Genomic DNA, 10465 nt, shown 5'->3' with positions numbered 1-10465 from the left:
GTGTGTGTGTTGGGGGGAGAGGATCTAAATTATATCTGCCTCACTTAGCTACGGTGAGGCTCAAATCAAAGAAAGTTATGTTAAACAACATCTTTTAAAGTTCGTTACCATCTTTCCAAAAGTTAAGCCATTGACCTGAAAACAGGTGGTGCCTAAATTTAGTGGGAAATAGATGAGAGAGAATGCGTTATAAGATCAGGGAGGGAAAGAAAGGCCTGGAGTTGATGTGTCCTACTTCATGATTTTCTGAAGGGGCAGGCTTGGGTTTCAACAATAACAATTTTCTGGGACCTTACAGGGTATTTTCAGCTAATGCGTAAACAGTAATAAGAAACTTAAATGCTGTTATTTATTTTCTCTTCCTAATATACAGCTCCATTCAAGAATATGACCCGTCTCACACATTTGCACACTGGTTCACAATCCGCAAATGACTTTTCTACACCGTGTATCACAACATCCCCATAGGGTGATGTTGAACCCCATTTTACAAGAAAACTCTGTTAATATTAGTAATCATATTAAAAGCCCCCTTTGGCTTGGGCATTTTTACCAGAACCGATGTTTCCAAAAGTACACAGTTTACGTGGAAGGGCAATCACAAAACTTGATCAAATCTTCAATAGTAGCAAGCACTGGCTTCAGTTTTATGGCCGCGAGGAACTACACACTGGGGCCCCTTTCTAATATGTGTATAGGGGTAACAATACCTTCTTCGTGAAACAAAGTGATTGTCGGAAAAACCACCCAACGCCGAATAGAAGTGAGGCAAGATTTTATTCATGGCTGGGACAAACCTGATCTCCTGGTCTCAAGGAGAAAAATGCAAAGAATGGCCCCGAACAAAAGTTGCAGTGAGCGTATATAGATTTCAACAGGGCAAAATACGTCATTATTTAACCAATTACATTTTACAGCATTCCATGGTAACCAATTACACTGTGACACACAGTTGCTAGTTTTTGGCGGAAACCTATCATTTCAGAGCTCTTGGTCTTCAGAGGTTTTGAAATAACCAAGTATAGGTAGACATTTAAGAAACCGTGGGGTAGTGACTACGTGACAGACCACCTGATGCTGAATGGTTAACCTTTGTGTACAGGGTGTTAGAATGTGGTTAACCAGAACAGGGAAGCACAAGCTTGTTAAGCGGATTTACAGAAGCAGAAATAACATGTTAGTATTTAACCGTGCTTGAGGGCAACCTGCAACATTCCCCACTCCTGTTTGTCAGTGATTCAAATCTTTGAAGAATCCTAGTCTGGCATCTGGGATAATGGAACATATTGGCTACGAACTACCATGAGTTTTATGGATCCTATTCTTTGGTTTACGAACTGAAGTAGTAGTTTAATTAAACAGGGTCCTATTGTTATAGCTATAAGAAGGGGGCCTGCAAGGGCACTAATGAGAGTGGTCAGCCATGGGGACCAGGAGAATACAGACTCATACAATTTTGTCCTTCCCTTTCTTCAAGTCGTTGTCAATTCTGACTTAGGCTTTGCCTGATGATTCCCAAATTATTGACATAAAAACAGCATTGTTCCCCGAGGGCTATTCATAGCCCTCCCTGTTGTAGAAATAACAGGTCCAAGCCCCTCTGGTTTTGAAGTACTACCTCAGCTAAGGAATTTACAGATTCAGACAATTTGTCAATATTTCCTTCTAATTCTGATAGATCTTGATCAATCTGTTTTCTTCATGGTTTAAAGTTTTTATTTCCTGAGACGAAAGCGGCAGTACTTATGCCAATGGATCCCGTCACTCCCAGTCCTATAAAGTGGGGTATGAGAATAGTAGAAGTGGGTTCCCTCGTAAATCGAGACTGGAGAATAAACCCTAGGTGCTCTTTCTCCTTCACCCAAAAAGTAGAAAACCTGAGACAGGATGTGGACTAGAATGCAGAAATCGGGCCTCTTAATCATATGGTGATTTAAACAAGGGGTCAAACCCAAGGAGCAAGCAAACCAAGTTCCAGAGGGCGGTACAAGGAAGTAAAGGGTATCCCTCACCTGAGTATTATTTGGCAAGTGGATGGTGTTATTACAATAAGCCAAATACCTGGGCTGATTTACCTGGTAATTTCCTGCATTTCCCGCAGGTCCCTGTTCCTACTACATCTCCTAGGCTGAGACTTGGGTTCCGACCCCAGGTACAGTGACCTTCTATTTGGTTATGGCTCAGGTTTCTGACTTGGTTTTCTTGTGTTCCCAAAGGGACCGGAGCACCTATCCCTAGAGTGAGGGGGTCTGGGATCCAAACATAGCCAACAGTCCTGTGTGATATTAGGGTTAATGGCATTTAAAAATCTGAAGGTATAATAGGCTTTAAAGGTATTGGTTTTCCTTATTTTAGATTTGCTTTTAGTGGGGAAAGAGGTTATCATAAGCGCAGTAGTGGTGGGTGGATGGACTATAGGTTTAGCTGATGGTCAGGCAAGAGACCGGGGGATAAGTTCTCCAAGGTCAAAGAAAGGGTTAATTACAGGATTGGGTCCTATGGGCATTTTAGGGGTGGATTTAGCCTTAAATCTCTGAATGGTAAATTCAATGCCGGGATCAAGACCAGGAGCATATAATCTTAATCCCAGTGTTTTCCCTGTATCCCATCAGGGATCTGAACCCTTTTAATAGTAACTAAGTGCTGGCTCCTGTTGGTAGATGCTGTCCTCATAGACAGTATAAACTAGTCCTTTTCAGTAGCCTAGTCGGCTATAGTTTCACAGCCCCATGAGGCACAGTGAAATTGACCCTCTCCTTGGCATTTGGGAGTCCCATCAGAGGGACAGGCGTAAAGTTGTACCCCCTCAAAAGCTGTGCAGTCTTGGGTTTCCTTTGTGTCTAACTCCTCCGGGACCTTGGGCTTCTGAGCTTATTCGGGAAATAAGCCACAGAGATCAAAAGTTAAGGCAGGAGTAGCATAAGTAGAATTTGATAAAACCTGTCCCGTAGTGGTCTTGCTAACTATCCAATGGCATTGGACAGGGGCATAGTCAGAAAATGTTCCTTTAACAAGGGAAATTATTGAGAACAAAATTACCCAGCGGATTCTTTTATCAGCTGGACCTTCAAAGGATTTTTGGTCCGCTTGACAGTCCATTGTAGAGGAATGTGGTCAGAGTGTGCCACTTTAATTTGGGAGCAATGGATCCAGTGACTCTGGCCAGCAACCTTCACAGCAGATGGGGTGGACAGGATGATCAGATAGGGCCCCATCCAGCATGCATCTAAATTTGGGGGGTGTGACGTTACACCCAGATCCAATCTCCAGGTCTGAGTCCTTGGTCTGATGGTTTGTAGACGGCAGTTCCTTCCGGTTTTCTTTCACTAGGTTATGGATGGCTGGAAGTATACTTTTTAGAGCTTGCTAAGACTTAAGGAGATGTTGGTTTGAGATTTCCACCCATAGTTCATCTCCCAATTTTGGAAGCAAGGGAGGTGGTCTTCCAAATAGGATTTCAAAGGGGGTAATGCCTTGTATGTAAGGTGTACAGCGTACCCTGAGGAGGGAAAAAGGAAGGAGGCCTACGCAGTTCTGGCCAGTTTCTGTAATTAGTTTAGTCAAGGTTTCCTTTAAAGTTCTATTCATTCTTTCTACCTGCCCTGAACTCTTAGGGTGGTAGGCACAATGCAATTTCCAATCTATTTGTAAGCTCTTAGCCAACATTTTAGATATCTGGGCTATGAAGCTGGGTCATTATCATACCCCAGACCAACAGGGATGCCAAATCGGGGAACCAATTCATTAAGAAAATTTTTAGCCACTATCTGAGCTGACTCTGTTCTAGTTGGGAAAGCTTCTACCCATCGAGAGAAAGTGTCCACCAGCACAAGGAGGTAATGGTAACCATATTGTCCATTATTCATTTCAGTGAAGTCAAGTTCCCATGTTTCTCTAGGCATCTGTCCACGTAGTGTCTTTCCTGAAAAATTAAACTTAGGAGATGGGTTAGTCTGAGCACAGGCCTTGCATCGGCCTACTAGATCTTTGGCAATCTTATTAAGGTTTGGAATAAAATAATCTCTTTGGGCTAGTTCAGATAATTTAGTTGCTCCTAGGTGCGTAGAACTGTGGACCTGTTGGAGCCAGGACCATCCTATAGCCTCTGGCATAAAAATGCATGCATCTTTGAGGTGATACCAGTGTTGTTTACCTCTTTTGGATCTTAGGGTTTTTATTAGGCGTAGTTCTTCCTTGGTATAAGACGGTTCCATGGGGAGGAAGTGTGGGGGCAGCAGAGGTAAAGTTTTAACTGGGAGAACTTCTCCTTCTGCTGTGGCCCTTGCTGTAGCGTCAGCAAAAGCGTTTCCCCTTTCTTGGGGCGAGTCTGCTTTCTGGTGGCTCTTGCAATGTATAATAGTCACCTTCTTAGGGAGCCATAAGGCTTCTAGAAGGGCCAGGATTTTTTAATTTCCTTTCCTCCTGATGTTAATAGTCCTCTTTCCTTATATAGAGCTCCATGTACATGGGCAGTGGCGAAGGCATACCTGCTATCAGTGAAGATGTTTACTGTTTTTCCTTTTGCCCATCTGAGTGCCTGGGCTAGAGCTACCAGCTGTGCTTTTCAGGCAGAAGTGTTGTGTTCAAGTGCTTGGGCCCAGATAACTTGGTCCTGAGTTACTACAGCTGCACCTGCATACCTGATTCCATTTTTGACAAAACTGCTAACATCAGTGTACAGCTTATAATCTACCTTTGGTAGAGGTGGGTCTTTTAAGTCCCCCCTCAATCCTGTAAAAGTACTCACAGTTTCTAAGCAATTGTGGAGTGGGGCCTCTGAGTCATTATCAGGTAGCAAGGTGACTGGATTTAAAGCCTCTGTCTTCAGGAAAGTGATACGTGGAGGGTCTAGTAGCAACAATACCTGATATTGGTTGATTTGTATGTTGGAGATCCATCGGTCTGGTGGGGAGCGCAGCAGGGATGCTACCGAGTGAGGTTCCTACAATCTGATGGTCTTGCCCAAGCGTTAGTTTGGAAGCTTCTTTAACCAACATGGCAGTGGTGGTAACAGCTCTTAGGCAACTGGGCCACCCGGTGGCAACAGAGTCCAGCCGTTTTGGACAAGTAGGCTACAGGTCATTTCCAGGGGCCCAAAGTTTGAGTAAGAACCCCTTTTGCAATTCCCCGGATCTCATGTTACAAATAGCCGGAAAGGCTTGGTAATATCAGGTAAAGCCAGGGCTGGGGCTTAGGGAAGGGTGCACTTGATTTGCTCAAAAGCCCTATCTTCCTGTTCTCCCCAGACCATCTCAGTCCCTTCACCCCCAGTAGCAGAGGACAGGGGTTTTGCCATTTCAGCGAAACCAGGTATCCAGAGGCGGCAGTACCCAGTGGCTCCTAAGAACTCTCTGTCTTTTAGTTGTGGGTTTATGAATGTTTAGGATAGCTTGGATTCTTTCCAGCCCCAGCGATCACTTGCCTTCATGTAGTCAGTAGTGTATATTATAGAGTCCAAACAAATTCGCACCTTTTTTTGCGCAAACCTTATATCCTAGGACATCTAACTCCCTCAGCAGGTCCTCAGTAGCCTTTGTGCAGTTCTCTATGGAGTCAGTGGCTAGGAGCAAGTCATCTACATATTGTAACAGAGTAACATCTGGGTGACTCTCCCCGTATGGGACCAAATCCCTCCAAAGAGCCTCATCAAGAAGAGTGGGGGAGTTCTTAAACCCTTGGGGCAGTCGGGTCCAGGTTAACTGTCCATTGTGGGTTCCGTCTGGGTCTGTCCATTCAAAGGCAAAAATAGGCTGACTGACCTTTGCAATTGGCAAGGCAAAGCATGCATCCTTTAAGTCCAAGACAGAGTAAAGATGGTGGTTTGGTGAAAGCTCACTCAGGAGAGTATAAAGGTTGGGAACTGTAAGATGAATTGTTTCAACCCTTTTGTTGACTTCCCTGAGGTCTTCTACTGGCCTGTATTCTAAGGTTCCAGGCTTCGGGACCAGAAGCAAAGGAGTATTCCAGGGGGAATGGCATGGTATTAGGATCCTGGCCTCTCACAGTCAGTTAATGTGTTTGGCAATTCCTCCCTCGCTTGCTGACTGACGGGATATGGCCTCACCTGGATCGGGGTGGCTGTGACAGCTAACTGTATCACTAGTGGTTCTTGTTGAATGGCCAGTCTAGGGGGTTAGTTTCAGCCCAAACTGAAAGAATTGTCTCTTTCCAGTTTTCTATCAATGGAGAAGCTTTCTGCTCTGGTTTTTCTAGGAGTAGATATTCCTCTGATATAGGGCATGTAACTAAAATGGTGGGTGGTGGCAGGTTTAAGTCTACAGATTTTCCAGTAAAGGAGATTTGGGCCTTAAGCTGCGTAACAGATCTCTCCCCAGAAGGGAATATGGACAATCAGGTATGAGCACAAAAGAATGAGTAATAGTCCCTTGGGCCAGGTCAGTAATTCGGGCCTGAGTCCGTGGGTAGCCTTGTGTTCGCCCTGTGGCTCTCTGGATATACATCTTTTCTTTACTCACAGGTCCTAAAGGTTCCTTGAGAACAGAATACGTAGACCCAGTGTCAACCAGGAATCTGGTTTCTTTCCCTTGTACATTGAGGGTAACCACAGGCTCCAGGGGATTCAGGGAAAGAGGGGAGCTGTGATGGTGTCATAGCTCCTGGGCCATTAGGATGGGAGGTTTTCTCTTAGGGCATTTATCTTTCCAATGCCCTTCTTCCTTACAATAAGTACATTGATTTTTCCCTAGAATTGTTCAGGGTCCCTTTTGGTGGAAGTGGGGTTTCCCCTGTCCTTTGCTGTTACCTGAGGGTAGCCCGCAGGCTGCCCTGAGGACTTTCCCTATTTCCTTCCCTTGCATGAGTAGGGCAGGGCTGTCCCTACTCTGAAAAACTCGTTGGGCTATTTCTACTGGCTCTGAAATTACCTTCCCCTCAAATCCTTCTAGCTTCTGAAGCTTTTTACGGATGTCTGGAGCCGACTGAGAAACGAAAGTCATAATAATAGTTTTTTGGTTCTCCATTGCCTCAAGGTTAATAGAATATAGGTGGTCAGCCTGGTAAAGCCTTTCTAGGAAGGCTGCAGGTGATTCATTCGGTCCTTGGACCGTATCATGAATTTTTGTCAGATTGGTGGGCTTTTGCGCTGCTGCACGAAGCCCCTACAACAGAATCTGGTGATACTGGAGTAGACGCTCCCTACCGTTATCCGTGTTGGGGTCCCTTTGGGGCGGCGTGGAAGGGAAAACGTGCTCAATTCTGTAAAGGTCTGTGACAGGCATCCCATCTGGGCCAAGGACTGCTCTCATTGCTTCTTGGAGCACTCAGGCCCTTTCCTCGGAAGTTAGCAGGACCTGCAAGAGTTGGTGACAATCTTCCCAAGTAGGTAAGTGAGTAGTGAAGATAGAGCTCAGTAAGTCAATCAGACCTTGGGGGTTCTCAGAGAAAGGCAAGTTCTGAGTTTTCCAGTTGTAGAGGTCTGTGGTAGGGAAGGGAGTGTAGACAAGTGTGGGGTGTGGTGGCTTCCCGTCTAGACTGGAAGCCAGAGCCATTTGCCTAAGAGGAAGGATGGGAACTGGGGCATCAGAGGACTGGTGTTCTCCTCCATATAGGGCTCCTGATCTAGTATGTGGGGGGCTAGCTAAAGGGTCTCCTATGGCCTTTGGTCCCTGGGGGGCTGATGGAGTCTGGGGATAAGGGGGTGGTCCCCGAGGATCAGATAACAAGCCCCCTNCAGAGAACAAGCCCCCCCCCCCCCTTTCTGGTATCTCCTGAAGTACTGGGTAAAGCCTCTTTTAAGGCTGTGACGGTAAGTAAGGGTTTGGTGTTCGAAGGAGAACAGGAAGGCGAGTGGGAAAGGGAGGTGCCAGATAACAGCTTTTGGTACTGTTGTTGGCACTCTCTCAGCCATGAGGGTGGGTCTTCTAGGAAGTCGACCCAAGTCACAGCATATGTCTCCTGGTTGGGGTGAACATCATGGCAAATCGTGCAGACGGCATAGGCAAGGTTAAGATTACAGGAGCCCTCTGGGGGCCAGTCAACCCCAGAGAATGTCGGCCAGTGCAGCTGGCAGTGTGTCCACAGCCAGGACAGCTTTAGGTTAAAGCCATAGTTTTTTTCCCCTCTTTTCCTAAAACCAGAAAAGTTATTTAGCACACATTCAAGAGGGCAACAAGTCTTAGATGAAGATTGACCCATGACGGAAGTTAAACCGCGGGTCACACCAGAGAAAGATTAATAGGAAACATTTAACAAGACACACAGAGCACTGAACACAGAACAAATGGTCGGGGTGATCAAGCCCAACCCAGACGGTCCAAGACCCTTATGGCCCGGAGACACAGTTGGCCTGGGGACGTCTCCACCAGACGCCAGCTAGGGGGAAGTTAAGCAGCGTCCAGCCTTCCCTCCCTAGAAACAGATCTGGCCAGTAACAGAAAACAGAAAATAGGCGCCACCTCGCGTACCTTGGTTAAGTCAGGTCTGAGAACGGAAGGCCGGGGCCGAGGAACATCTCTCGGGAGCTCTCCCCAGCTGTTCCGCTTCAGCCTCCGAATTTCGGGTGGTCATAAGATATCTCGGTGGGACCTCCAAATGAAGCAAGGTGATTGTCGGAAAAACCACCCAACGCTGAATAGAAGCGAGGCAAGATTTTATTCACCGCCGGGCCAAACCTGATCTCCTGGTCTCAAGGAGAAAAATGCAAAGAATGGCCCCGAACAAAGGTTGTAGTGAGCTTATATAGATTTCAACAGGGCAGAATACGTCATTATTTTGTTAACCAATTACATTTTACAGCATTCCATGGTAACCAATTACACTGTGACACATAGTTGCTAGTTTTTGGCGGAAACCTATCATTTCAGAGCTCTTTGTCTTCAGAGGTTTTGAAATAACTAAGTATAGATAGACATTTGAGAAACCGTGGAGTAGTGACTATGTGACAGACCACCTGACGCCGAATGGTAGCGAGGTGTTTTGTAATCTTTGTGTACAGGGTGTTAGGATGTGGTTAACCAGAACAGGGAAGCAAAAGCTTGCTAAACGGATTTACAGAAGCAGAAATAGCATGTTAGTATTTAACCGTGCTTGAGGTCAAGCTGCAGCACTTCACACAATTGCTCTGTGATTAAACAAGAATAAAGGCTGAAGGATGAACCTACCACGTCGTAGGGCCTCTAATAAATACCTTTTCCTTCTTGCCTTTGACCGCTAAAGCACGAGATATCACTATCACTCCCACTTCACACGTGGAGAGAAACCCGAAGGGGAGAACGCTCGGGTTCCACTTTTTCCCCTGGCAACGCGGCGACCCCCAAACCGGGTTCTGGCAACTGTAACGTCCGCTAGGTCGGTTCCTGTAGCGTGGGTTCTCTCTCCTTGAGTTGCGTCTGGTGGGGGCTGGAGGCCGCTGACCATTGCTCCCTTGGCTCTCGGGAATCCGGTCCTCATCCTCAACAGCGCTTCAGGGACTAAGCTACTTTCCCACCGTCCCTAACCTCGCCTAGAGTAAAGGTCGCTGCAAAACCGCAGCTCTAGCTACGGACGCCATCTTGGCTCCTACGTGTGACGCCACACGTAGCAGTGAGCGCAGCCGATTGGTTGGGAGACGGCAGCCGGAGGAGAGGCGCGCGAAGCCGGAGAAGGAGGGTATGGAGGAGAAGCAAAGGAAACTACAATCCCGGCCTTCCTTGCGCCTGCGACAGCAAACCGAGAGCGAAAGAGGAGGGAGCTTGATTTCGGACCACAACTCCCAGCACCTCCCGCGATGCCTCTTTTTTCCTTTCAAAACGCGGAGGGAAAGAGGGGCTGGGAGAATGGAAGCCTTCTGGAGTCTGTTCTCCGAAAGGCGGGAAAGGCGAACTACACCTCCCGAGTGGCAGCGCGCGGCTGCGCCTGCGCCCTGATGCCTGTCGCCATCTTGCCCCTTCTGAGGCACCGCAAACAAACCCAATTCCTGGTGTTCCCTAGTCTTGGCGGAGGAGCCTTTTAGATGAGCCCCGAAAGGCCGGGCAGGTGGGTGACTCTCAGACAGGGTGCTGGGAAGAGCTGGCAGGTTAGCCGGGCTGGAGGAGCGCCGGGCCAAGCATTTGGTCCCCGGTTTGGGGAGCCCAGCCCCATCCTCCGTTGTCTCCTAACGGGATCGTGGGGCTCCCTGAGGTGGGTTGAGGGGGACCCTGGCAGGCCTGGTGCTGGGATCCTGGGGGTCCAGCTCTGGGAGCCTCCCGGTGAGTCTCGGTCGTCCGCCTGGCTGTCCGCGCGCCTACTCGCTCTCCGTTGTCCTCTCCGCTGAGGAGGGAGCGAGGCGCTGATGCCGACCGTGGCCCCTGACACCGGCTACTGGCCCTGCAGGGCTTGGGCAGTGGGCTTGACATTGGGGTTGGCGCTGCGCGGCACCGGAGAGGAGGGTGGGCGGGCTGCTCTTGTTGTGGTGCTGTGAGAGAGTGCGTGTTTGGGGAGGGGGCGGGGCGGGCTTGCCTCCTTGACACTTGAGTGGGGGGGGGGTTAC

The 10465-nt window shown here is 47.9% G+C and overlaps 1 protein-coding gene and 1 long non-coding RNA gene across 9 annotated transcripts in view; one reads left to right on the top strand and one right to left on the bottom strand.

The window, feature by feature from the left end:
* Positions 1–758: 758 nt before the first annotated feature.
* Positions 759–9553, bottom strand: LOC144241697 (uncharacterized). The gene is made up of 2 exons (XR_013338162.1): positions 8424–9553; positions 759–7310 (listed from the first exon to the last, which is right to left on the bottom strand). It is a non-coding gene; the product is annotated as an uncharacterized LOC144241697 (long non-coding RNA).
* A 313-nt stretch (positions 9554–9866) lies between these two features.
* The window catches only part of EMSY (EMSY transcriptional repressor, BRCA2 interacting), an 80363-nt gene continuing 79764 nt past the window's right edge, over positions 9867–10465 (top strand). For 7 of the 8 annotated variants that reach the window (XM_077776220.1, XM_077776255.1, XM_077776237.1 and 4 more), the window contains exon 1: positions 9868–9972. The gene's annotated coding sequence lies outside the window, so the exon portion shown is untranslated. Of the gene's footprint in view, positions 9973–10465 lie in introns of all 8 variants that reach the window. The other variant, XM_077776269.1, reaches the window with a different exon arrangement.

The sequence above is a fragment of the Crocuta crocuta genome, unplaced genomic scaffold (assembly GCF_008692635.1).
Source record: "Crocuta crocuta isolate KB4526 unplaced genomic scaffold, BGI_CrCroc_1.0 scaffold271, whole genome shotgun sequence".
Taxonomy (NCBI): domain Eukaryota; kingdom Metazoa; phylum Chordata; class Mammalia; order Carnivora; family Hyaenidae; genus Crocuta; species Crocuta crocuta.
The sequence above is the reverse complement of the archived record's forward strand: the minus strand, read 5'-3'. Positions and strand labels throughout refer to the sequence as shown.